The sequence below is a fragment of the Hevea brasiliensis genome, chromosome 15 (genome assembly GCF_030052815.1).
Source record: "Hevea brasiliensis isolate MT/VB/25A 57/8 chromosome 15, ASM3005281v1, whole genome shotgun sequence".
NCBI classification, from domain to species: domain Eukaryota; kingdom Viridiplantae; phylum Streptophyta; class Magnoliopsida; order Malpighiales; family Euphorbiaceae; genus Hevea; species Hevea brasiliensis.
In genome coordinates this window covers 31,890,387-31,916,426 of record NC_079507.1, presented here as the reverse complement: position 1 = coordinate 31,916,426, position 26,040 = coordinate 31,890,387, and the positions used below count along the sequence as shown (strand labels likewise).

Sequence of the window (26,040 nt, the reverse complement as noted above, 5' to 3'; positions counted from 1 at the left end):
AAAAAGTTGAAATATTTAAAACCAAAAAGTATATACAGTAAATATATTGATGAAAACTTAAATTGTATAATATAAAAATATGTTATTATAATTATATATTATATATTAATTTCATTTTTTAATATAACTTTAAATACTTATATATTTACATTATTGAATAAGGCTAAATGATTAAAAAAAATAAATAAAATTTTCATATCAATTATCAATTTTAGTCAAAACTTTTAAATTTTATTAATTCGATCACAAACATTTCAATTGTTTTCAGTTTTAGAAATAAATTTAATTAAAAACAAACCAACTAATCAATTAACAAAGATAATTTAAAATTTTTTATTTATTCTTAATTTTAGCTACTCCTTTTAATTTTATTAATGTATTTAATAATTTTAATATTTTTATTAATTTTAACAAACTTCATGATGATAAAAAAATAATAAATCAATAATATATTTAATATTATTATCTTAATTTCTCTCTTTCACTCTCTCTCCACTTATACTTTTAATTCACTTTTTTTTTATCATTTTATTTCAAATTTAAAGCAAAAAAAAAATCAAATATTTAAACAACAAATATGAACAAATAACATAACCAAAATAAATGTAATTATAATTTTCAAAATGATAAAAAAATTAATTAGAACAATAATTTTATGAATTTGAGAATAACTGCTTGGCTAAGATTAATAATGTAGCTACAAATATTTAAATTATTTTTGTCAATTAAATAATTCAATTAGGTTAATTGGTAAAATCAAAATGTAATACCCCAAAAAGAATTATTATTATAAAATTAAATAAATTGTAAAAGTAATTATTTTAATGTTATTTTATTTCTTTATGAAATCATTTTAAAGTTTCGATTTAATTTAAATTATTAGTTCTAAAGATTAGTATTTTATCGAGTATTAAGGTATTAGATTTTTTATATTATTTTAAGTGTTTATTTAAGTATAATGTTTTCTTAATCGGGTTAATGATATTATCAAGTTTTTTATTATTACTAGTGTTGTGTTAAATTAAAACTATTAAAAAAGCGTTGTAAATTATAATAATATTTTAGTATGTTATTGGTTAGGCATTTGATGGAGAAATTTATTATTATTATTATTATTATTATTATTATTATTATTATTATTATTATTAAAAACAATATTATTATTAGTATTAGTATTTTAGTGTTGCTTTAATTAAAACTATACTTAAAGGATTTTTTTTATTTTTTTTAGAAGGAAAAGGACTATGTTGAAGAACTCTAAAAAGTTTGGGGACATAGGGAGGAATTAAAAGTAAAAAAAAAAAATTGAAACTCTAAAAAAATTGGGTAGTAGCCATACTCCCCCCTTTACACCCCCCCACCCCCCTCCCCCCGGCCGTGGATTCTCTCTTCTCTCCCCCACTCTCCCCTTCACTTTACCTCTTCTAACCGGCCATCTATAGTACCGGCGATGTACTGGCGAGTTCCTCTACATCTAGTTGAACCCTAGACGACAGCGATTTGCGATAGCAAGCGATAAAACATGGTGAGAGAGAGAAAGAGAAAGAGAGAAAAGTTGAACTTATCTGGCCAAAATCTAGCATTTTCAGAGGCAAACGTCTGTGATTCTGGCAGCGTTGGACTCCCCTTATCCCAGCTTCCTTTTCTGACTAACGTTAGCTTCTATGGTTGCCTGAAGAGAAAGAATCGAATAGAGAGAAAAACGGTTTTCGTGGCTTTTCGATGAGATTTTTAGTTATCCGACCGTCAGATCTATGATCCAAGACTATTGATAAACTTAGCACGTTGAAACATTCAAGATTGGACCAACCCTGCTTCAATTGAATACCGTTTGAAAAAGGCGATCATCGGATGTCCATATTGCTCTATGAGATTTTTAAACCTTTTCGATTCTCGTCAATTCAATATAATTATATGATAATTATTAACAATTTATAGGCTTTGTCTAGGTGCGATCAGATTGGTGATAACTCATTAGTGCTCGAGACTGAGTTTTCGATACAGCTAGGATGCCCAGTGGGTAGTACCAAAAGATGGTCATGTTTACAATCAATCCCAGCATTTTTATACATTCCAGACGTGTTCCAGGTAGTAGAATTGGCAAAAATAAACCTGACCTCAAATTGGGTGGTTTTTTGCATAGTTCTAGGCTAGCTAAATAATCTATAAAATATTCTTGATTAGTGATTTAGTAAAATAAATTTAATTAATATAAGGATGATGTAGAGTATCCCAGGAATATTTCTTGAATATTTTTTTTAGAACTTTTGATAATTATTTAGACAATAGAGGAGTTAGAAACACGAGTTAGAAATTTGTGATCTGGTTTTAGATTAGGTTTCTTGTAAGCCCCAAATGGGAATTATAATTATTGCTATGGGCCTGAAGCCCTGTGTATTGTTGTTATTGCATTTTCTTCTAGGGGGTTAGGTCTAGTTATAGGGAAGCCTCTACTGAAATTTTTGCAAGACCTTAGGATTTATTCTTACTTCTATAGTTTAAATTAATTAATAATTTTAGTTAGTTAATTGATAGAGGCCAACAAGTCTGTGTAGGTAATCAGAGCCGATCGTCTTCTCCTTCAAATCAAACCAGCTATAGTTGAGTTAACCAGTTTATTAGTAGATATTAATTATTTTTTTAATTTCAATATTATTTCCATTCTTGGCATGCTGATGCATATTTTATATATATATATATATATATATATATATATATATATATATATATATATATATATATGGATTGAATGGGTAGTCGCGACTTAAGCTAGTCTCATTAGAACCAGGTCCTTATGGATATGAAAAGTAGAGGTGAGACACAACTTTGAGTTGATCTCACGGCCCACATACTTAGATTTAAGCAAAAGTCTGACTTGAGTTGAGTTTGCTGGCAAAATTTAGATTGTGAGAGCTATACAGAGGTTTAGCTCCCATATTTATGTATTGATGTAATGCATTAGGTGTATGAGTAGCTCCAAATTATTCTCTTATACAAAAATTGGTTGAATTATTTGTTATATGTGTTGGATTTGCATTACATTATAGAATTGCACTAGATTTAGATAGTTATAGAAATTACATATATAATCAATATCTAAACTCATTGAGTCGAATACTCACTCCTGTTCAATATTTTTTTCCCTATGTTGCAGGAGGAGAAATTTTATTTCTAAGTTTAACTTGCATTTTTCTTCTACAAGTTTCTGTATTGCTTAGTTACTAATAATTTTTATTGTGATTAATTATTTGTTTATTTATTTAATTCTTAGAGTTTTGCTGTGACATTAGCCTATAATATATTAATTTAATTAATGGTATTAAATGGACTATTTATGTTGATAATTGGGGTTGAGCTAGGCACCCCTAATTACATATGTATGATGGCTTTTCAGGATCAGATGACCCAAGTTTAATTATAATATTTCATTTTGTTTTGTATGATGGGTTCCGAGTTGGGTTTAGTTATAGGTTTATGAAGAGTAAGGCTTACAAAGGACTTTGAAGGCTTTGTGTTGAGCCAATTCCTAGTGCAAATCAGGCCCATAAAGTTGGGTTGTGACAAAGTTAGTATCAGAGCTTAAGTTTTAGATTCATAGAAAATAGCTTCATGGGTTGTCACATGCGGAGTATAGGATCCTATTTCATTTCTCTGTAATTGATACACTTGAATTGTATAGATGTTTTTAAGCACATTTGTATACTATCTCGTAGCATTTAGGCAAGTATTTTCATGCATAGTAGTTGATTTCATTTATTTTTGTAATTTCTATTGTCAAGCCCTTAATTTCATGTTTTCTGCATCATTTCAGGTGTTTGGGTGAAGCCCCATTGTATAAGAGTGCAAAAGGAAGCTTGGAGAGGTCAAGAGACTGAGTATTGCTGCTGACACAAAGTACAGTGTCGTAAGCCAAGCCCTGCATCTGTAACCTTCTGCCAGAAGAAAGCCAGATAGCCAATAGAGAAACAAAAGTACATGGGTCATGTAATTAGACTCGTGTAATCTGCAGAGACTCGTGTAAGTCTCTACCAGGCACAAGCTTGAAGAACCTTATGAGAACAAAAGTACACGGCCCGTGTAACCAGGCCCGTGTAGTTGGTGCAAACTCGTGTAACTCTCTATGCCAATGCAAGACTCCGCAGTTCCACTCCAGCAAGTTACATGGCCCTGGGCCTTATAGTAACACGTGGGTCGTGTACTATGCGGCAGCCAGTTTTATAACTTGAATTCCCGCTCTTGTTTTCTGATTCAAATGAGACTCCTAAAGCCTTTTGGACTCAAGATGACCAAACCCTAGAGCAACCATTATAAATAGAAGAGAACACATCAGAAAAACAAAGGCTCTCTTTTATCTTTTGACAGCACTTTTGAGGAGTTTTGAAGGAGAGAAATCCACACTTTGCACTCTCTCTAGCCGTCTCGAGGAAAGAAACATCAGTACCAAAAGGAGTTTTCTAGCTGAAGCTCTTTAAGATCAAAGCTGCAAACTCTCTTTAGTTCTTTCATTTCATCTCCCTAGATAGACTTTTATTGTTTTATTTCTTCTACATGATTTTCTTTTTACTGTTTTTACCTTTTATCATGATGTTTGCTGAACTCACTATGAGTGAGTAGTTTTCTTATTCTAGATTTGGGAGAGTAATGCTTGTAATTATTATTATGGATGAACACTAAGTTTTATTTATTAGATTTGAGATTCGTTCCTTGATTTAATTTCTTGTGATCTTAATGCATGCTATGTGCTGGTACCCACTTAGCCATGATTGTAGATGTTAATTGAAGGACTGAAAGGTGAAGATTAATATTAGAAAATCAAGATCTTGAACCTAGGAATTCTGACATAGAAATAGGCTGATACCTTTGTGGAACTTCAAAATTGGTCAAAGATCTTAAAGGATTTTAATTAATTTGATCACCATGAAAGTTGGGTTTGAGTTAATTAGAATACACCCTAGGTGCCTTGAGAAAGGATTTAGGATAACTTAGGACTGATTTCCATCAAGGAAAATGATCCTCAATTTAGTAAATAAATGAGATAACATCCCTAGCAAGATTCAAGTGTGAAATCTTAATTCCAAAATTGTTTCAAATAAATCATTTCGTTTTAAGTTTACCATTCTAGTGTTTAAGGTTAACAAACTTCATTCCCTAAGTATTTGATAGCCTAGACAGTCAAAATTACTGTGTAGATTGGTACTTACTAATGAAATTCCTCATGGAAATGATACTCTACTAATTACTTTATTACTTGTTAGTGATCCGTGCACTTGCGGTTGTAAAACCAGCGAAATAAGTTTTTGGCATCGTTGCCGGGGATTTTTGGCTTTGGTAATATCAAGCGATAGGCAATTTAGCTGATTTAGGCAATTATATTTATTATCTAATTTTATTTTACTGGTTGTATTTCTCTTCTTTTCTCTCAGGTGCCCGATCTGGTATATAACAAGAACAAGGCCAGAAGAAGAAATTTTGGACTGTGATCCGGAGATAGACAAAACACTGAGAGCCATCAGGAGGGAAAGGAAATATCAAGAGCATAGTCAAGGAGATCTTGAAATTCCAACCATGGCCAATAATAATGATAGACCAAGACTCTTGAGAGATTATGGAGCTACATCTGTCCAAGGATTTCAGCTCAGTGTCACTAGACCCACAGTGGAAGCCAACAACTTTGAATTAAAACTAGTATGGCTCCAAATGATTCAACAAACCTAGTTTGCAGGTTCACCAACAGAAGACCCACATTATCACCTCCAGTGCTTTCTTGCCCTATGTGACACATTCAAGATGAATGGAGTGTCTGATCAAGCAATAAGACTCAGAGCATTCCCATTCTCTCTTCGGGACAGAGCAAGGAAGTGGTTACTTTCTCAACCGGCTGAAACGTTCACCACTTGGGAAAACCTCTCTCAAGCTTTTCTAGCAAGGTATTTTCCACCTGCAAAGACTGCAAAACTAAGGCTTGAGCTCAACATCTTCAGACAAAAGGAAGGAGAATCACTCAATGACGCATGGGAAAGATATAAAGACCTGCAGAGGGAATGTCCACACCATGGCATAGAGGATTGGCTATTAGTGCAAAATTTCTATAATGGTTTACTACCCTCTACAAGGAGCATAGTTGATTCAGCTGCAGAAGGTGATCTAATGGAGAAAACAATGACACAAGCATTTAAACTTCTAAAAAGGGTTGCATACCATAATTATGAGTGGTCAAATGAAAGAGGAAATGCAATGAGAACTGCAAGGGTCCTGGAAGTAGACGCCTTAAGCATGATAAATGCTCAATTTGATCAGCTCATAAAGTGACTTGAAAAAATTCAAGCCAACACAGTTGGTACAAACAATCAACATGAGGACAGCTATGGAGGAGGATACATGAGTTCAGAATACAGCAATTTCAATGAACCCTCCACATAACAGATGAACTATGTGAATATGGAGGAAACTTCAACCAGAGGCAGCCCAACAATCCATATTCAAATACTTACAACCCTGGATGGAGGAACCACCCAAATTTCTTATGGTCCAATCAGCAGAACTAGCCAATAAACAAGCAATAAGGGTACAAACCACCAGCACCCCCTGGATTTCAGAACAGAGGTCAAAACTTTGCATAGCCATCACTACCTGTCCAACCTCAACAACCTGAACTGAAGATGACCATGGAAACCATGATGGAAGGATTCCTAGCAGCTCAACAATAACAAAATGAATTGATTAAACAGCTGACTTCCAGAATGGACCAACTTGCTACTCATAATAAGATGCTAGAGAATCAAATCGCTGAGCAATCAAGTTGCTGAGCAATCAAGTTCTTAAAGGAAGGCTGCTGGCAAATTACCTAGCCAACCAGAAATGAACCCAAGGGAGCATTGTAAGATAGTTACACTGAGGAGTGGGAGAACTCTAGTACAACCAAAGGTAGAACCGATAAAGGAAACCATAGAAAAATCTAAAGGCTAAGCAGAGAAAAAGGAGGAAGAAGCTAAGAAAGATAAGGAAGAGGAAGCAAGGAAGGCAAAGAAATTACCAGAGCTGTACCAGCCTCCCCTACCTTTTCCTCAGAGATTTTAGAAAGCCAAATTGGACAAGCAATTTGGGAAGTTTTTGAAAGTTTTATAGAAACTTTATATCAACATCCTCTTCACTGAAGCACTTTTTTAGATGCCATCCTATGCCAAATTTCTTAAGAAAATTCTGTCAAAGAAAAGAAAGCTAGAAGACTATGGAACAGTAGCTCTAACAGAGGAATGCAGTGCTATACTGCAAAACAAACTGCCTCCAAAGTTGAATGATCCAGGAAGCTTCTCCATACCCTGCCTCAGTGGTAACAAGAAAATAGACAAGGCCCTCTGCGATCTTGGGGCAAGCGTCAGTTTAATGCCTTTATCAATATGCAAAAAGCTAGAGATCGGAGAACTGAAGCCCACGACAATCTCATTGCAATTGGCTGATCGATCTGTTAAATATCCTATAGGCATACTTGAGAACATCCCTATCAAAGTGGGAAAATTCTTCATTCCAGTAGACTTTGTTGTCCTTGAGATGGAAGATATTCAAATTCCTATCATCTTAGGAAGACCATTCTTGGAAACTGTCGGAGCCATCATAGACGTCAAAAATGGGCGACTAACCCTCAAGGTAGGAGAAGAAAAAGTGGAGTTCAACTTATTCGACACAATGAAACATAAATTTGAACCTGATGAATGCTTCAAGGTTGACATAATTGACAAATAAGTTGAAAAGGAATTTCATAGGACACATTCTAAAGATCCTCTTGAAGCGTGTATTATGCACAGTCACACAGTGGATGATGAAAATATAGAAATAACAGCCTGTGCACAACAGTTAGTAGCTCATCCACCCCTACCCTTAGCTAAGGCTTCCAAGATGGAGAAGTTGAAGGAGGAAGAAACCAAAGGTAAGCTCCAGGAAAACACCAAACAGGTAGAGCTTAAACCTCTCCCCTCCTCACTAAGGTATGCATTTCTAGACTCAAATTCTAAATATCCTGTTATAATCAATGCTAGGCTGTCTAAGTTAGAAGAGAAAAAATTGTTAAGAGAACTTAGGATCCATAACATAGCCATAGGGTATAAAATAGAAGACCTGAAGGGAATCAACCCTTCAATTTGCATGCATAGGATACCCATGGATGTAACACCCTCCCGGTAGTAACTCCGTACATTCTACTGTTCTGGTGACCGGTGTCGGTCCGGACAGCTAGAACGTCCGGAAAAATATTTAAACTAAAGTCAGGAACCATAATTTACTCAAACATTAATAAGAAAAATTTAGGAAAAATTTTAGAAATAAAATACAATCAAGTTAAACGAGCCGGTGCCCAAGCGATGGGTAACCAGAGGGAAGTTGCGGTTCTCGCAACGAGGAGCCCTAGACCTGGGGAAAAATTCATAAAATAATTCTTGGGACTCCAGAGAAGGGTCATTGAGGTTCCTATGGCATTAGAATGCCAAGAAAATATTTAGAAAAATTTTTCAATCGGTACAGACAGTTTTGACCCGTTAAGCCAAACGGAGGGCATTTTGGTCATTTCGCCTTCAGAGATGATTTTTGGCCAACTTGTCCAGTTGAGTAAATAATTATTATGACATAAAATATGAATTAATGTTGATGAAAAATTAATTTGAAGTTAGTAGAAAAGAAAAGAAAAGAAAATAAAGAAAATTAAAGATAATGACATCACATGATGTCACTCACTTACTCCCAACCAATCACAAGTTAACAAGCATTCTTAAAACATTTAAAAGATACACAATGGACCAAAAATTCTGGTCATCTTCTTCTTCTTCTTCTTCCTCAAAACGTGACCTCTCTTCCATAGCCCTCCATAAAAATTTCTTGCATCACTTCCATTTTCCCATGAATTTCCACTATAAAACCCTAGACACCTTTCATTAAAACTTGTCCATACCTCTTGGGGAAGTGTTTGGCAGCCTAGAAAAGGAAGGAAAGTGAAGTTTGAGCTTGGAAAATTCTGCCCTACAAGAGGTTAGTGCACTTATACACCTTAAGCTCTTTATTTCCATGTTAGTGACTTGAATTGAGTAAGAATTTGTGAATTAAATGAACCAAATATATGTGTATGTCCACCATGAATTTCGGCAGCCCTAAGGAAGGAACAATGATGGAGTATTTTTGATGGTTTTAATGGACTTAAAATGAATTAGAGATTATGTTTAAGGTGTATATACACATATAGAATGAATGAAAGTGCTTAACTAGGTGTATGGGTGAATTGAAAGGGAAAATTAGGGTTTTGGGAGTGAAAAATTGGACTTGGCTTATGAAATGATTAATGGACATTCTAATGGTCAATTAGTGACCATTTGAGGCAAGTTAATCATAATTTGAAGTGAGCTAATGTATGGCAAATTGAAATGGGAAGGCTGCCTAGAGACAGCAGCAATGAGGCTGTGATTCCAGCCCATTTAGACAGCCATAACTTTGGCTGTGTAGGTCCAATTTGTGTTTGGCCAATTGGAAATGAAACTAGGCTTATAATGGCACATTTTTGCTGAAGAAACCATGCCCAAAAGACCAAAGCAAGTGGACCAAAAGTTGGCCCCAATCCGGATACCCTGCAACAGCACCTGCAGAAATGACCAAATGAATAGTAACTGTTCATTTGGCCATAACTCACTGTAGATATGGTCAATTGACCTGAAATTTTTACAGCAACAAGTTAAGACATAGATAAACAACTTTCATGAAGAAACCTACCCCAAATTATGACCAGAACCTAACCCAAATGGCAGTCACAGTCATTATTCATGGTACTGTAGATTTGGTAATTCTGCAGTTTTTCCAATCCGGCCAGCTGTGGTTTTTGAACCATATCTGGAGCTACAAAACTCCAAATAGAGTGATTCAAAAAAAGAAATTCAACTAGACAAAATAAGAAACAACTTTTATGTTTACCAATTCCTCAAATTCCCACTGTAACAGTGCTTAATGGAATAGTAAAGTTAGGCTTCAAAAACTGAAAATTCTGCTTCCCTTGGTTTAAGTTTAGAAATGGTATTAATGCTTAATGCCAACAAGTTTTCAATGCAAAATGTGGTATGTTGGGTGTGTTAAAACCAATGTACCTATTTTCTATCCAAAAGTTAACATTTTTGTTGACCAATAAGGTGAATAGTGACACCAAAACTTGAAAATTCAAAATTTGAAATTAGAAATGCATCTAGGGGACTTTAAATTGCAATTGGCAATTAATACTAGCAAATGTAAAACTAAAAATGTGGGATCTTGGTGTAATTAGAATTAATATATCCATTAAGTATAAAAAGGTCAACATTTTTGGTTGACTAGTAAGGTGAATAGTAATCAAAATGATTAGTAAATTAAGATGAAGACCTAGAACCAATTCTAAGCTTAATTGCTTAGAATTGTATGACAAATGTGGACTATGCGTCCTAGTCAAAATTGTTAAAAAGAAATTAAGGCCGTAAATTTGAAATCCATGAAATATTTATGGATTACTTGAAACATGAAAAATAAGTCACCAAATTGATGTGAATAATTAGTTAGGGCTTATATGCCCATCACAAATGGAATTCATAACATATTAATAACTCAACTTGAAATATAAAAATTGTAATTACATGAGTAGATTCTTGAATGTATAAATGAGAAAAGAAAAATGTTTTGAGTACAATGGTATAAAAGGATAATTGATGTGAATTGTGATCATATAAATGATCAAATGAATGTATGAATTATAATCGAAATTTATCATGAAATAATGAAAAAGTCATAAAATACAATATATTAATATTTAATGTTATTATGTGCCCTTGTATTGCCTAGACATGTGTGTCAGATTGGATAGTTTGGTATGCCAATAGGGTATTGTTTTAGCAGTACTGCAAAAGGCTTTATGCCTATATTCATGGCTCTTATGCCCGTATTCATGGCTCTTATGCCCGTATTCATGGCTTTTATGCCCGATTATGTGATATCATGGCTTTTTAGCCATACTGACTGCATACGTGGTTGACGTTCTGCGTCCCATGGTATGACGGCCCGAGGCACCACGGTGTCCAGAGCCAACGACCCGTTATCCAGTTTAGTCAGCCTGTCGTAGATTACTTGGGCAGTGTAATTTATTAAAATAAATTAAGACTATTGGTAATTAAAAATATTAGAAATCAAATAAATGAGTTAATAAGACTTCAAAAGAATTAGTTATAATTATGAAATGATCCAAACCACATAAAAATTGTTAAGTAAAATGATAAAAGAGTTGCAAAAATAGGTATAACTTAACTAAATATTTTAAATGTACCTTCTATTGCCATATAAATATAAACTAAGTATTTTTATTAATTCTGTATGTTGTACATTATCCCTGTGAATTTCAGAATTAAAGCTTTCAAAGCGAAACAAATAAGAACAAAAAGATAATTAATATTAGACACATTGTATTAAATTAAATTGATTCTTAAATATTCAAATTATGCTTCGTTCTTTCTTTATTTGTATATTTTATTTTCTTGTTCTATTATTGCACCACTAAGTAGCAATGCTTAGCGCGATGGATTTGTTTCCTCGCGCAGGTACTTTGACTAAGATTTTTGGAGTCCAGATCTGCAGAAGTGGCTGGAGTATTCAAGGTTGTCACCTCCTCAGCAATGCATGTAGATAGGGCCTATATAGATCATATTTTGTATTTAGTATAAAATGCTAGATATTGTATTATAATGTAGATCATGAGCAGGTAATTAATAGAAATGTAATGTAATTTAATAAATTAGCTTTTTCATATGTAATTAATTTATATATCACGTAAATTATGAAATTATGTAAATTAAAGAAATTTGAAAATTTTACTTCTGTGATTTGAGCATGAATAAGATTGTATGGATTCGAAGACAGATTTGAAATATATAGATAATGCATGGAAATGAATATGAAATTGAGATATATGAATGAGATGGTTATGAAAATAATTGATGAGATTTTATTTGTAAGATATTATTGAAATTTTCAAACAGGTAAATAGTAAAATACGTCAACTGGTAATAAAATAGGGGAAACTCCGCTGGTTTCTCCGTCGAAAAATAATTAATATTAAAATATAATGAGATCAAATTATGAAAGGAATAAAGTAAGATAAGATAGGGTGCTCCGGCACCGAATGTAGCACACTTTGCTCGGCTATACTGTAGTCGGGTGAGGGGTGTTACAATGGAAGAAAACAGTAAACCCACTATCGAACACCAAAGAAGACTTAACCCAAACATAAAAGAAGCAGTCAAGAAAGAAATTTTAAAACTATTAGATGCAGGTATCATATACCCAATTTCTGATAGTAAATTGGTTAGTCCAGTACATGTAGTTCCTAAGAAAGGTGGGATAACTGTTATCCAAAATGCAAATAATGAACTAATCCCTACTAGAGTAGTCACTGGTTGGCAAATGTGCATAGATTATAGGAAATTGAATAGTGCTACCAGAAAAGACCATTTGATGATGCACTATGATGATGATGCACTATGATGCACTCTTGAGAGATTACAGAGCTCCATCTGTCCAAGGATTTTAGCCCAGTATCAATAGACCCACAGTGGAAGCCAACAACTTTGAATTAAAACCAGTATGGCTCCAAATGATTCAACAAACTTAGTTTGCAGGTTTGCCTACAGAAGACCCACACTATCACCTCCAATGCTTTCTTGCCCTATGTGATACATTTAAGATGAATGGAGTGTCTGATCAAGCAATAAGACTCAGAGCATTCCCATTATCCCTTTGAGACAGAGCAAGGAAATGGTTACTTTCTCAACCAGCTGGAACATTCACTACTTGGGAGAATCTCTCTCAAGCTTTTCTAGCAAGGTATTTTCCACCTGTAAAGACTACAAAACTAAGGCTTGAGCTCAACACCTTCAGACAAAAGGAGGGAGAATCACTCTATGATGCATGGGAAAGATATAAAGACCTACAAAGAGAATGTCCACACCATGGTATAGAAGATTGGCTATTAGTGCAAAACTTCTATAATGGGTTACTATCCTCTACAAGGAGCACAGTTGATTCAACTACAAAAGGTGATCTAATGGAGAAAATAGTGCGACAAGCACTTGAACTTCTAGAAAGGGTGGCAAACCATAACTATGAGTGGTCAAATGAAAGAGGAAATGTAAGGAAAACTGCAGGGGTACTAGAAGTAGACGTCCTAAGCATGATAAATGCTCAATTTGATCAGCTCACAAGGAAACTTGAAAAGATGCAAGCTAATGCAGTAGGTATAAACAGTCAACCTGAAGACAGCTATGGAGGAGGATACGTGAGTTCAGAATACAACAATTTCAATGAACCCTCCTCAGAACAGATGAACTATGTGAATAACGGAGGAAACTTCAACCAAAGGTAGTCAAACAATCCATATTCAAATACTTACAACCCTAGATGAAGGAACCACCCAAATTTCTCATGGTCCAATCATCAGAACCAGCCAATAAACAAGCAACAAGGGTACAAACCACTAGCACCCCCTGGATTTCAGAACAGAGGACAAAACTTTGCACAATCATCACTACCTCTCTAACCTCAACAACCTGAACCAAAAATGGCTATGGAAACCATGATGGAAGGGTTCCTAGCAGCTCAACAACAACAAACTGAATTGATTAAATAGCTGGCTTCCAGAGTGAACAAACTTGCTACTCACAATAAGATGCTAGAGAATCAGATCGCTTAGCAAGCAAGCTCTTCAAGTAAGGCTGCTGGCAAACTGCCTAGCCAACCAGAAATGAACCCAAGGGAGCATTGTAAGGCAGTTACACTGAGGAGTGAGAGAACTTTAGTACAACCAGAGGTAGAACCAACAGAGGAAACCATAGAAAAATCTAAAGCCAAGCAGAGAAAAAGGAGGAAGAAGCTAAGAAAGATCAGGAAGAGGAAGCAAGGAAGACAAAGAAATTACCACAACCATACCAGCCTTCCCTACCTTTTCCTCAGAGATTTTAGAAAGCCAAATTGGACAAGCAGTTTGGGAAGTTTTTGGAAGTCTTACAAAAGCTTTACATCAATATCCCCTTCACTGAAGCACTTTCTCAGATGCCATCCTATGCCAAATTTCTTAAGGAAATTCTGTCAAAGAAGAGAAAGCTAGAAGACTATGGGACAGTAGCTCTAATAGAGGAATGCAGTGCCATACTGCAAAACAAACTACCTCCAAAGTTGAAAGATCCAGGAAGCTTCTCCATACCTTGCCTCATTGGTGACAAGAAAATAGATAAGGCCCTCTGTGATCTTGGAGCAAGCGTCAGTCTAATGCCTCTATCAATATGCAAAAAGCTAGAGATCGGGAAACTGAAACCAACAACAATCTCATTGCAATTGGATGATTGATCTGTTAAATATCCTGTAGGAATACTGGAGAACATTCTGATCAAAGTGGGTAAATTCTTCATTCCAGTGGATTTTGTTGTCCTCAAGATGGAAGAAGATGTTAAAATTCCTATCATCTTGGGAAGACCATTCTTGGAAACTACTGGAGCTATCATAGATGTCAAAAATGGGTGACTAACTCTCAAAGTAGGAGAAGAAGTGGAATTCAACTTGTTCGACACAATGAAACACAAATTTGAACCTAATAAATGGTTTAAAGTTGATACAATTGACGAACATGTTGAAAAGGAATTTCATAAGACACATCCTAAAGATCCTCTTGACGCATGTATTATGCACAGCCACACAGTGGATGATGAAAATACATAAATAGCGGCCTATGCATAACAATTAGCAGCTCATCCACCCCTACCATTAGCTAACGCTTCCGAGATGGAGGATTTGAAGGAGGAACAAACTAAAGGTAAGCTCCAAGAAAATGCCAAATAGGTAGAGCTTAAACCTCTCCCCTCCTTGCTAAGGAATGCATTTCTGGACTCAAATTCTAAATATCCTATTATAATCAATGCTAGCCTATCTAAATTAGAAGAGGAAAAATTGTTAAGAGAACTTAGGATCCATAGCAAAGCCATAGGGTATAAGATAGAAGACCTGAAGGGAATCAACCCTTCGATTTGCATGCATAGGATACCCATGGAAGAAAACAATAAACCCACAATCGAATACCAAAGAAGACTTAACCCAAACATGAAAGAAGTAGTCAAGAAAGAAATTTTAAAACTATTAGATGCAGGTATCATATACCCAATCTCTGATAGTAAATGGGTTAGTCCAGTACATGTAGTTCCTAAGAAAGGTGGGACAACTGTTATCCAAAATGCAAGCAATGAACTAATCCCTACTAGAATAGTTGCTGGTTGGCGAATGTGCATAGACTATATGAAATTAAATGGTGCTACCAGAAAAAACCATTTCCCTCTCCCCTTCATTGATAAAATGTTAGAAAGATTAGTGAAACACTCTTATTTCTGTTACCTAGATGGGTATTTAGGATTCTTTCAAATTCCTATTCACCCAGAAGACCAAGAAAAGACAACATTCACTTGCCCCTATGGAACATTTGCATATAAGAGAATGCCTTTTGGTCTTTGTAATGCCCCTGCTACCTTTCAAAGATGCTTGATGGCTATCTTTTCTGATTATATTGAAGATATCATGGAAGTTTTTATGGATGATTTTTCGTCTATGGAACTATTTTTGATGATTGCCTAGCTAATTTATCCAAGGTGTTGCAAAGATGTGAAGAATCAAACCTGGTCCTAAATTGGGAAAAATGCCACTTCATGATAAAGGAAGGCATAGTTCTGGGACATTTGATATCAAAGAGAGGAATTGAAGTAGATAAGGCAAAAATTGAGATAATTGAAAACATGCCACCACCAACATCAGTCAAGGGAGTGCGAAGCTTTTTGGGACATGTAGGATTCTACGGAAGATTTATCAAGGACTTTTCCAGAATAGCTAAGCCACTTACTAACTTGTTAAGTCAAGATGTTCCCTTTGATTTTGATGAAAATTGCCTTATTTCCTTTAACAGGATCAAAGAAACCCTAATATCAGCACCAATAATGCAGCCACCGAATTGGAAGCTACCATTCGAGGTTATGTGCGACGCGAGCGACTTTGCAGTTGGAACAGTGCTCGGGAAAAGAAAGGATAAAAAAATCCCTACTATTTATTATGCTAGCAAGACATTAGATGATGTGCAAATCAATTATGCCACCACAGAAAATGAATTCCTAGCAGTGGTATTTACAACGGACAAGTTCAGATCTTACCTCATTGGGTCAAAAGTCATTGTATTTGCAGATCATGCTGTAATCTAATACCTTTTGAATAAGAAGGAAGTAAAACCAAGGCTGATTCGATGGATCATACTCCTACAAGAATTTGACCTTGAAATAAAGGACAAAAAGGGATCTGAAAATGTAGTAGTTGACCATCTTTCCAGACTAAAATTGGAGTACATGGAGGACTTCAAAGATTTGCCAATTGATAATTCATTTCCTAATGAGCAATTACTTGCATTCTCCAAGGCTCCATGGTACGCTGATTTTGTTAATTTTCTTGTATGCAGAATACTGCCTCTAAACATGACTTATCAGCAAAGGAAGAAATTCCTACATGATGTAAGATATTACTTATGGGAGGAACCTCTACTATACAAGAGATATAATGATGGGTTGATAAGAAGATGCATACCAGAGGAAGATATAGAAAGCGTCATTTATCACTACCATTCATTACTATATGGAGGACATTTCGTCACCACAAAAACCGCAGCAAAAATTTTGCAAGCAGGGTTTTACTGGCCATATCTATTTAAGGATGTAAGATCCTTTATACTAGGTTGTGATCAATGCCAAAGAACAGGTAACAGTTCAAGAAGGAATGAAATGCCACTGCATGGTATACTTGAGATAGAATTTTTCGATGAGTGGGGAATAGACTTCATGGGCCCATTTCCCTCTTCCTGTGGAAACAAGTATATTCTGGTTGGAGTTGATTATGTATCAAAATGGGTAGAAGCAATTGCAACACCAACCAACGATGCTAGAGTAGTCACAAGGTTCCTTAAGAAAAACATTTTCACAACATTTGGCACACCACGAGCAATAATCAGTGATGGAGGAAGTCACTTCTGCAACCAACAATTCGAAACACTACTGAAAAAGTATGGAGTGACTCACAAAGTGACCACACCTTATCATCCTCAAACCAGCGATCAAGTAGAAATCTCAAACAGGGAACTGAAGCAGATTCTGGAGAAAACTGTAAACAGATCCAGAAAGGACTTGTGCATGAAATTAGATAATGCACTTTGGGCATACCGCACTGCATATAAAACCCCAATTGGCATAACACCCTTTCGTTTGGTTTATAGAAAATCATGTCATCTCCCTATTGAACTTGAGCATAAAGCTTACTTCTAGCAATTCAGATCTTAAACTTCGACCTCAAAGCTGCTGGTGAGAAAAGGGTCTTACAACTGAATGAGTTGGAAGAAATCTTATAGGATGCATACGAAATTGCCAAAATCTTCAAGGATAAAACCAAAAGATGGCATGACAGGCGCATAGCAAGGAAAGAGATAAAAGAAGGAGATCTTGTCCTCTTATTCAACTCTTGATTGAAACTCTTTCCGGGGAAGCTGAAATCAAGACGGTCTAGACCTTTCAAGGTCACCTAAGTCTTCCCACATGGAGCAATAGAGGTATGGAGCGAAACCTCAGGCGCATTCAAGGTCAATGGGAAGAGGCTGAAGCCTTACTTTCAGGGAGAACCCATAGAAATGGGAGTCAATTGCACTCTCAATCCTCCTACTGACAGACCATAAACAAGCAAAGTCCAGCTAAAGACTATAAATGAGCGCTTTTTGGAAGGCAACCCAAAATTTTTCTGAACTTTTCTTCTTTTCTTTTTTCTTTAATATTGAATTTTTGTTTCGTACTCATTAGCATTTCAGTTTATAGGATTTTTGAAAAGGGGAATAGAGATTAAGAGAGGAAGGGAATCACCAAGTCAAAACCACAAAAGGGAAAATTGAACAAAACCGGGGAAGTAACTCTATTGTTAATCTTTGCATCCATTTCATGTGTTATAATGATAAAATTTTTCATTTGCCAAAGATTTGAAAAATTAGAAAATTACACAGGTCATGTACTGGTTTTACACACCTTGTGTAACTTTCTGGAAGTCCATAAATTTCATGCAATTTTAACTCTTTGGGAGACAGAAAGTTACATGGGTCCACATCCCAATTTACACGGATCGTATAATGTCTCTAGCAGAATAACTTAGAGACAGGAAGTACACGGCCCTCCTTGAATTTTACACGGGCCGTGTAACATATCCAGTAAAGCAACCCGAGAGACAGAAAGTTACACGGGTTCCAGAGCTCATTTACACGGGCCGTGTACTACGACAAATTTTGAAAATTGTGGGCAGAAATTTACACGGCCCTACATATCGGGACCTGTGTAGTGATACACGACCCGTGTATTTTGTTGCAGCTGCGACTCCTGGGGCGCGAAATGCGCAAAACGAAGAGTCCTAACGGCTCTCTAAATGCACCCCTAGCATTAAAACCCTTCATAAACACAAAACCCTTCATCTACTCCCTTCCTAGCCTATAGAAACCTCTCAAATCTCATCTCCCTTTACCAAAATCCTACTCTTCTCCTTCCCAAAAACACATCCATGGCTCCTGCGAAGAGATCTATAAGAAGGACAGGCTCTTCTTCAAGGCAAAGAGGAGAATCCTCACCTTCTCCACCCCAGCCTCCAACCCAACGCCCAAGAACGAGGGTAGCCACTCCCCAACCATCTCAACAAGTACCCCCTCCACCGTAACCACAGCCACAACTCGCTCCACAACCCGAAATCTCTATTTCTTGAGGATTTCGAGATGATGCCCACAAAGCAATGTGCACCCAACTTCATGCTCGAAAAATATTCTCCACCAAATACATGGATTTTCTGCTTTTGGAGCAAATTGGGTTGCAAGAGGAAATCAATGGGCTACTATACAGCATTGGGTGGACAAGGTTCACCCAACTCCAATTTCTGGCCTACAAAGACACAATGCTAGAATTTTTGGGTAGCTTCAAGGCCAAATTATGGCCCACTGATAGGGATGACAGGGGCAGGATTGAGTTTCTCCTCCTTGGTGTTGACCGAGTAATGAACATGGACGAGTTCAACGCCATCTTTGGCTTTGACAGTGCTGGCCACTAAGGGATCCCAAGGAACCGCATGCTGTACAACAACATCAACTTTTGGGATTCCATTGCACTGAACACAGAGCCCTACAACTCTAGCAAATCCAAATCAACGGGCATCTGTAACACCCTCACTGTAACCATTCTGTACATTTTACTGTTCCGATGACCGATGTCGGTCCGAACAGCTAGAACTTCTGGAAAAATATTTAGACTAAAGTGAAGAGCCATAATTAACTCAAATATTAACAAGAAAAATGTAGGAAAATTTTAGAAATAAAATACAATTAAGTTAAATGAGCTGGTGCCCTAGAGATGGGTAACCTAGTGGGAAGTTGCGGTTCTCGCAACGGGAGCCCTAAACCCAGGAGAAAATTCATAAAATAATTTTTGGGACTCCAGAGAAGAGTCATTGAGGTTTTTATGGCATTAGAATTCCAAGAAAATGCTTAGAAAATTTTTTCAATCGGTACAGACAATTTTAGTCTGTTAAGCCAAACAGAGGGCATTTTGGTCATTTTGCCTTCGGAGTTGATTTTTGGCTGACTTGTCCAGTTAAGTAAATAATTATTATGATCTAAAATATGAATAAATATTGCTAAAAATTTAATTGAAAATGAGTAGAAAAGAAAAGGAAAGAAAAATGAAAGAAATAGGGAATTATGACATCATATGATGTCATTAAAAGTGCTCCCACCAATCACATTTGAACAAGCTATTAAAAACCAATTAAAAAGAGGTAAAAATTAACAAAACACAATCTGCTCTTCCTCACCCCAAACCAGACGTTTCCCTTTCCCAAACCCATTCCTCCATTAAAGCTTACCAAAGCTTCAAACCTCACCAAATCTCACTTGAAACCACTACTTAGCTTCACAAAAATTTGATCTTGCAACTTGAACATCCTCTAGGCAACCAAAAGAGGAAGGAAAAGGTAAGTTTGGTTAGCTTGAAATTCAGCTCCAACAAGGTTAGTGTCCAATCTCTTAGCACTTTTACTTGATTCATGCTTAATGCCATGAGATAAGTAGAAAATGTAAGAAAAACAAAATAAAAATTATGTGTATCCATCCCTATAAATTTCAGCAGCATAGGGGTGGTCAGGGTTTGTTGAGTTTACTTGAAGTAAAGTGTTTATGAGCTGCCCATAGCATGAGATGAGTGCTTGAACATGATTGTGTAAGTGAAATGCAAGTATAGTGCATGAATGAATTTGAGAACTTGGACATTTGAATAACATTAGGGTTTGCTCATGTAATAGTATGTTAACCTTGTAATGGTCAATTAATGACCATTTTAATGTGTGTGAGGAGGAATTGAAGTGAGTAAGGATGTTGGAGTGGAACTTAGGCATGCTGCTGCCCTTGGTGACCTGTAGGACTGGTTGTGAGTCTAGTAGGTTTGGGCAGCTATAAATGGAATTGTAGAGGTTCAATTGGTGCAAGGATAATTGGACATGAAAATAGACACATAATGGCACAACTTTGGTGAAGAAACCCTTTCTAGAAAATCAAAACAAGTTGACCTAAAATTTACCCTAATCCAGGTGACTTGCATTCTGCCTGGACAAAATGACTAAATGAATAGTATTTATTTATTTAGTCATAACGCAGTTTAAAAAGGTCCAATTGACCTGAAATTTTACCAGCAGAAAGCTGAGACATAGACCTACAACTTTCATGAAGAAACAAAACCCAAATTTTGATCATAACATGTTCAAAAACTGACCTGCAGTCAGTGTACAAAACACTGTGGATTTGGTTTTGTCCAGAAAATCTGGAAAGTTTACAATCCAGCCAGTTATGGTGTTTAGGCCATAACTTGAGCTAAAAAACTTCAAGTGGAGTGATTCAAAAAAAGAAATGTAACTAGACACAATAAGGAACAATTTTCATGAAGACAAGTTTGCCAAATTTCTACTGTACAAATGACCAATGGAATAGTAAACTTAGTACTTGAAATATGAAAATTGTGAATAATTAACACTAAGCTTTGAAATGGAATTGGCAACTAATGCCAACAACTTTAAAATGAAAAATGTGGTATGTTGGGGATATTAAAACCAATATACCTATTGTCAATGCAAAAAGTCAACATTTTAGTTAACTAATGAAATGAATAGTAACCTTACACATAAAGTACAAATATTCAAGAAATGACTTTGTGATATGCCCTAGTAGGCCTAATGTGACTGGTTTGGATAGGTTGGCATACCAATAGGGTTCTGATAGCAGTACTGCATATGATGTATGGCTTCATTGCCATTCTGTAATGTGATAGCCTATGGCTATACTAATTATGATGTTTTACTTGGCTTTATGGCTTATTAGCCATTCTGTTTGCACACCGAGAGACACATTGTGACCGATGGTGTGACGGCCCGAGGTACCTGGTATCCAGTGCTAGTTTACACGTTTATCCAGTCCGGTCAATTTGTATAGGTTACTTGGGCATAGAAAAGTATAATTGTAATTGAACTGATTATTAAAGAAAATACAGAAACTAAATATTAAGATAAAGATCAAGAATGATTACAATAAAATAAACAAGCTCAAAATCATCAAGAAAATGATTAACAAAATGCTAGAAGGAGTTAATATCATAAAATATAATTAGCCATCGACTAAACAATAAGTTAGTAATTATTCTTTTTTTTATGAACATAATAACTAGGAAATTATTATTTTTATTTGCATATTATATTTTCTTGTATTATTGGCACCACAAGCTTTATGATTAGCGCGTCACTTTTGCAACACGTAGGTACTGAAGATTTGGACAGAGGGCCCAGTAGACCACATATTGGGTAAGGCCATTCACAGTTCTGCATTGTGTCCGTGTCACCTCACAGACTACAGTGCATTGGTAGGACACTAGGTTCCATTTTGTATTTTGTGATTTTTGTAAGTTTTGTAATTAAACTCTTATTTTATCATGTATATTTGAAACCTATGTAATATAATTTTGTATTAATATAAGTATTTGTAACTTTGTGTTTATAAATAACATATGAGAATTTATTTATGATTTGAGCCTGATGATGATGTGAAATGAATGAATGACAAATGGAGGAATTGTTAAGAAATTAATGTAAATTGATGTGATACAAATGGAGTTTGAGAATGATTGGAAATTATTGGAAGTGTTTTTCACAGGTTCCGAAGAACTGTTTTCTCCATTTTTAGCCGGCACTCTGCCGGATTTTTTATAAAATTTTCGGAGCCACAAATTAATTTATAATTTCAAAAAATGATCTAAATGAGATCAATTTCATAAATTTCACTTAATAACTATAATAAATAAATTAAGAATTGATAAATATCAATGAGATAAGTTATGGTATTCCGGTACACTGTGTGGCATATCTTGCTCGACTACACTGTAGAAGGGTAAGGAGTGTTATAGAATCACTAGTCCAGCACTGCAATATATGCAACGGTTCACTGCCCACACCATCACGGGCCGTGGTGATAGCCTCGGCGTTGTCAACGCCAGCGAGCTATTTTTCCTATGGTGTAAGGTAACTGGACAGTGCTGCAGCACTGGCTTTTTTCTGTGCAACCATCTCCGACGGCTCTGCCAATAGTCTACTGGGCACATTGTGCTTGGTGGCCTTGTCACCGCCATTGCCCTCCACTTCGGCTTCGTTCCAGGACATCACAGACTGTGCTTTATTACTGAAACGTTGAGAATTGATCAAACTATCTGCATATCCATGGGAATATGTAGGAAGGTGGGCAAAACATGCTACTTAGTGGAAACACCATCCCTCAGAGAGACGAGGCAAGGGAGGGACCTAGCAAAACTTCACAACCTCAAGAAGAAGGGCAAGGGCGGATGTTCAAAGAGTCCCCCGTTTGAGTTCGACACACCACCACCGACAGATCCGATCCTCGCATACCTATAACGCATGGAGACCACAATATACGGCAGGATGCGAGCTATCGAAGACAGCCTCCAAGAAGCACACAACAAGCTGGACATGCTAATGGACAAGTTAGATGAGGAGGATGAGGAGGAAGAGGAGCAAGGATCACCAGCATCACCATGATCATCATCAGAGGCCTTTTAGAGATAGGACTATAGGATAGGATCTTTATTGTAATATCATACATGCCCTAGTCCTAACTTGCAACCATAGGTCTCTTTTATTTGCTTTATGTTCAAAAATTTTCCATGCTTAATAAATAATATGCTTCCTTAAAATTTTTGTACGTTTGCTATGATTTTGCACATTATATTAACATTAAGGACAATGCCTGGTTTGAGTTTGGGGGGGATACATTTACACTTGCATATCATTACATGCACATCATTGCATTGTTTAAATTCAGCTACATTATTCTTGTGTATTAAAATTTTCAAGAATTTTTGAAAATTTTTGGATTGTAAATTGTGAAACTTAGCACTATAACCAAATTAGTAAGCTAATAATTGGACTCCATGGGATAGAGGAATGAATGTATCTAGATAGGCAAAAAGGGATTCTAACATGTTGTTTGTGAAGAAACTAATCTCTTTTATGGAACTAGACTAGTTAAACCTCTTCATAACTATTAATTTATCACATTGAACTTGTAAAATTAGGAGAACAATTTTTGAAACACAAGAAAACTTAAAAATTGCCTCACTAGCTCTAGAACATATCTCTTGGACCTATCAAGGCGAAATCCTAGCATATGCTTGATGAAGAAATGATTAAGACATTCTTTGATACAGCCTCACTAAGCCTTAGCCACCCCTGATTAAAATGTATATCCCTTGTAGCCAACTTGAAGCCTATGTTCATCCCTTAGAATTTATTGCTTACCCATGTTATTTACCTAGCCCCTAACCTAAACACCTACCATACCCTTTTGAGGAAGCAAAATGCATAAAGAAAATGAAGAGAGGATGTGGAACTCAAAGAAGAATTCTAGTGTGTAATTGAAACCAAAGAAAAATTTGGTTTTCCAACCCAGCAAAAGCAATGAGTTTGGGGGAGAGGACAAAAAGGAAAAAGAAAAGAAGTCCCAAGATAAGTATCATGGAAGCATGCTTGGCAATATAAAAAGCCAAAAGCCTTTCCTCTCCACACAAAATATGTAGAAACGAACTCAGTATACTTGGATTTTATGCATACATGCTATCCTCATAATTGCATTCCCTAAAAACCTTTTCATTGGCAACCAAGTTTAACCCTCTAGCCCCATTACAACCCTTTTAAAGATCTTTTGATCTTTTGAAAAAGCACATGCTACATTAGTGGAGATAGAAAATTGAGATATGCCTATGGAGTTGGAATTGAAATACTTCATCTCAATTACTCACGAAAGAGGTAGATTTGGAGGAGTTAGTGTTTCTTAATTCTATCCCAATAAAACAGGTTGTTTGTGGCTTATTAATGGTCTTGTATAGAAGAATAATTAGTCAAAACACCATGAAACGAGGTGCAGTTCCAAACAAGCAGCTATTAGAACCCTTATGCCTTAAAAGAGGGAAATTAGTATGAAGGTTGGAGGAGTTCAATTCTATGCTTATTAAATTGATGGTTATATTCTTAAGTATCCCTGGAAATGTGTTTTAAAACAGAGTTTTGCTTTGCTTGAGAATAAGCAAAAGTTTGAGTTTGGGGGTATTTGATACACTTGAATTGTATAGATGTTTTTAAGCACATTTACATTCTATTTCATAGCATTTAAACAAGTATTTTCACGCATAATAGTTGATTTCATTAGTTTTCATAATTTCTATTGTAAAGCCCTTAATTCCATATTTTCTGCATCATTTCAGGTGTTTGGGTGAAGCTACAGAAGTATAGGAGTGCAAGAAAAGCTTGGAGGAGTCAAGAGACAGAGAATTGCTGCTGATACAAAGTACACGGGTCGTGTAAACCAAGTCCCAGACCCATGTAAATCTCTGCCAGAAGAAAGCCAAGAGAATCGATGAGAAACACAAGTACATGGGTCGTGTAATCAGACCCGTGTAATCTGCAGGGACCCGTGTAAGTCTCTGCCGAGTGCAAGTTTGAAGAAACTTATGGGAACAACAGTACACGGCCCGTGTAATTAGGCCTGTGTAGTTGGCACAGACCCGTGTAACTTTCTGTGCCAAAACAAGACCACGTGATTCTCCTCCAGCAAGTTACACAACCCTACTTTGCGGGACCCGTGTAGTGACACATGGGCCGTGTACTATGCTGTAGCTAATTTTATAACTCGAATTTCCCTCCTGTTTTCGGATAAAAAAGAGACTCCTAAGGCCCTTTGGACTCAGAGCAACATAACCTTAGAGAACCAATATAAATAGAAAAGAAAACGTCAAAAGAGGGGTTGAAAAAAGACGACTGTCGTGGGGAGACTACTGAAGGCTGCTGCTGTCGAGTTCCTCATCAGTACCAAAAGAAGTTCTCCAGCTGAAGTTCCACAAGATCAAAGCTACAAACTATCTTCGGTTTCTTCATTTCATCTCCCTAGACAGATTCCTATTGCTTTATTTCTTTATATGGTTTTCTTTTTACTATCTTTACTTTTTATCATGATGTTTGCTGAACTCACCATGAGTGAGTAGTTTCCTTATTCTGGATTTATTAGAGTAATGCTTGTAATTATTATTATAGATGAACATTAAGTTTTATTTACTGGATTTGAGATTCGATTATTGATTTAATTTCTTGTGATCCTAATGCATGCTATGTGATGGGACCCACTTAGGCATGATTGTAGATGTTGATTGAAGGACTGAAAGGTGAAGATTAACATTAGAAAATCAAAATCTTGAACCTAGAAATTCTAACCTAGACATAGGCTTATACCTTTGCGGAACCTAAAAATTGGTCAAAGGTCTTAAAGGATTTTAATTAAGTTGATCACCACGAAAGTAGAGTTTGAATTAA

General features: G+C 35.9%; 2 non-coding genes across 2 annotated transcripts; both read right to left on the bottom strand.

Annotated features, from left to right (window-relative positions):
* Nucleotides 1-5,952: 5,952 nt before the first annotated feature.
* Nucleotides 5,953-6,059, bottom strand: LOC131174301 (small nucleolar RNA R71). The gene has a single exon (XR_009144549.1). It is a non-coding gene; the product is annotated as a small nucleolar RNA R71 (small nucleolar RNA).
* A 6,833-nt stretch (nt 6,060-12,892) lies between these two features.
* On the bottom strand, nt 12,893-12,999 carry LOC131174223 (small nucleolar RNA R71). The gene has a single exon (XR_009144471.1). It is a non-coding gene; the product is annotated as a small nucleolar RNA R71 (small nucleolar RNA).
* Between the last annotated feature and the right edge of the window lie 13,041 nt (nt 13,000-26,040).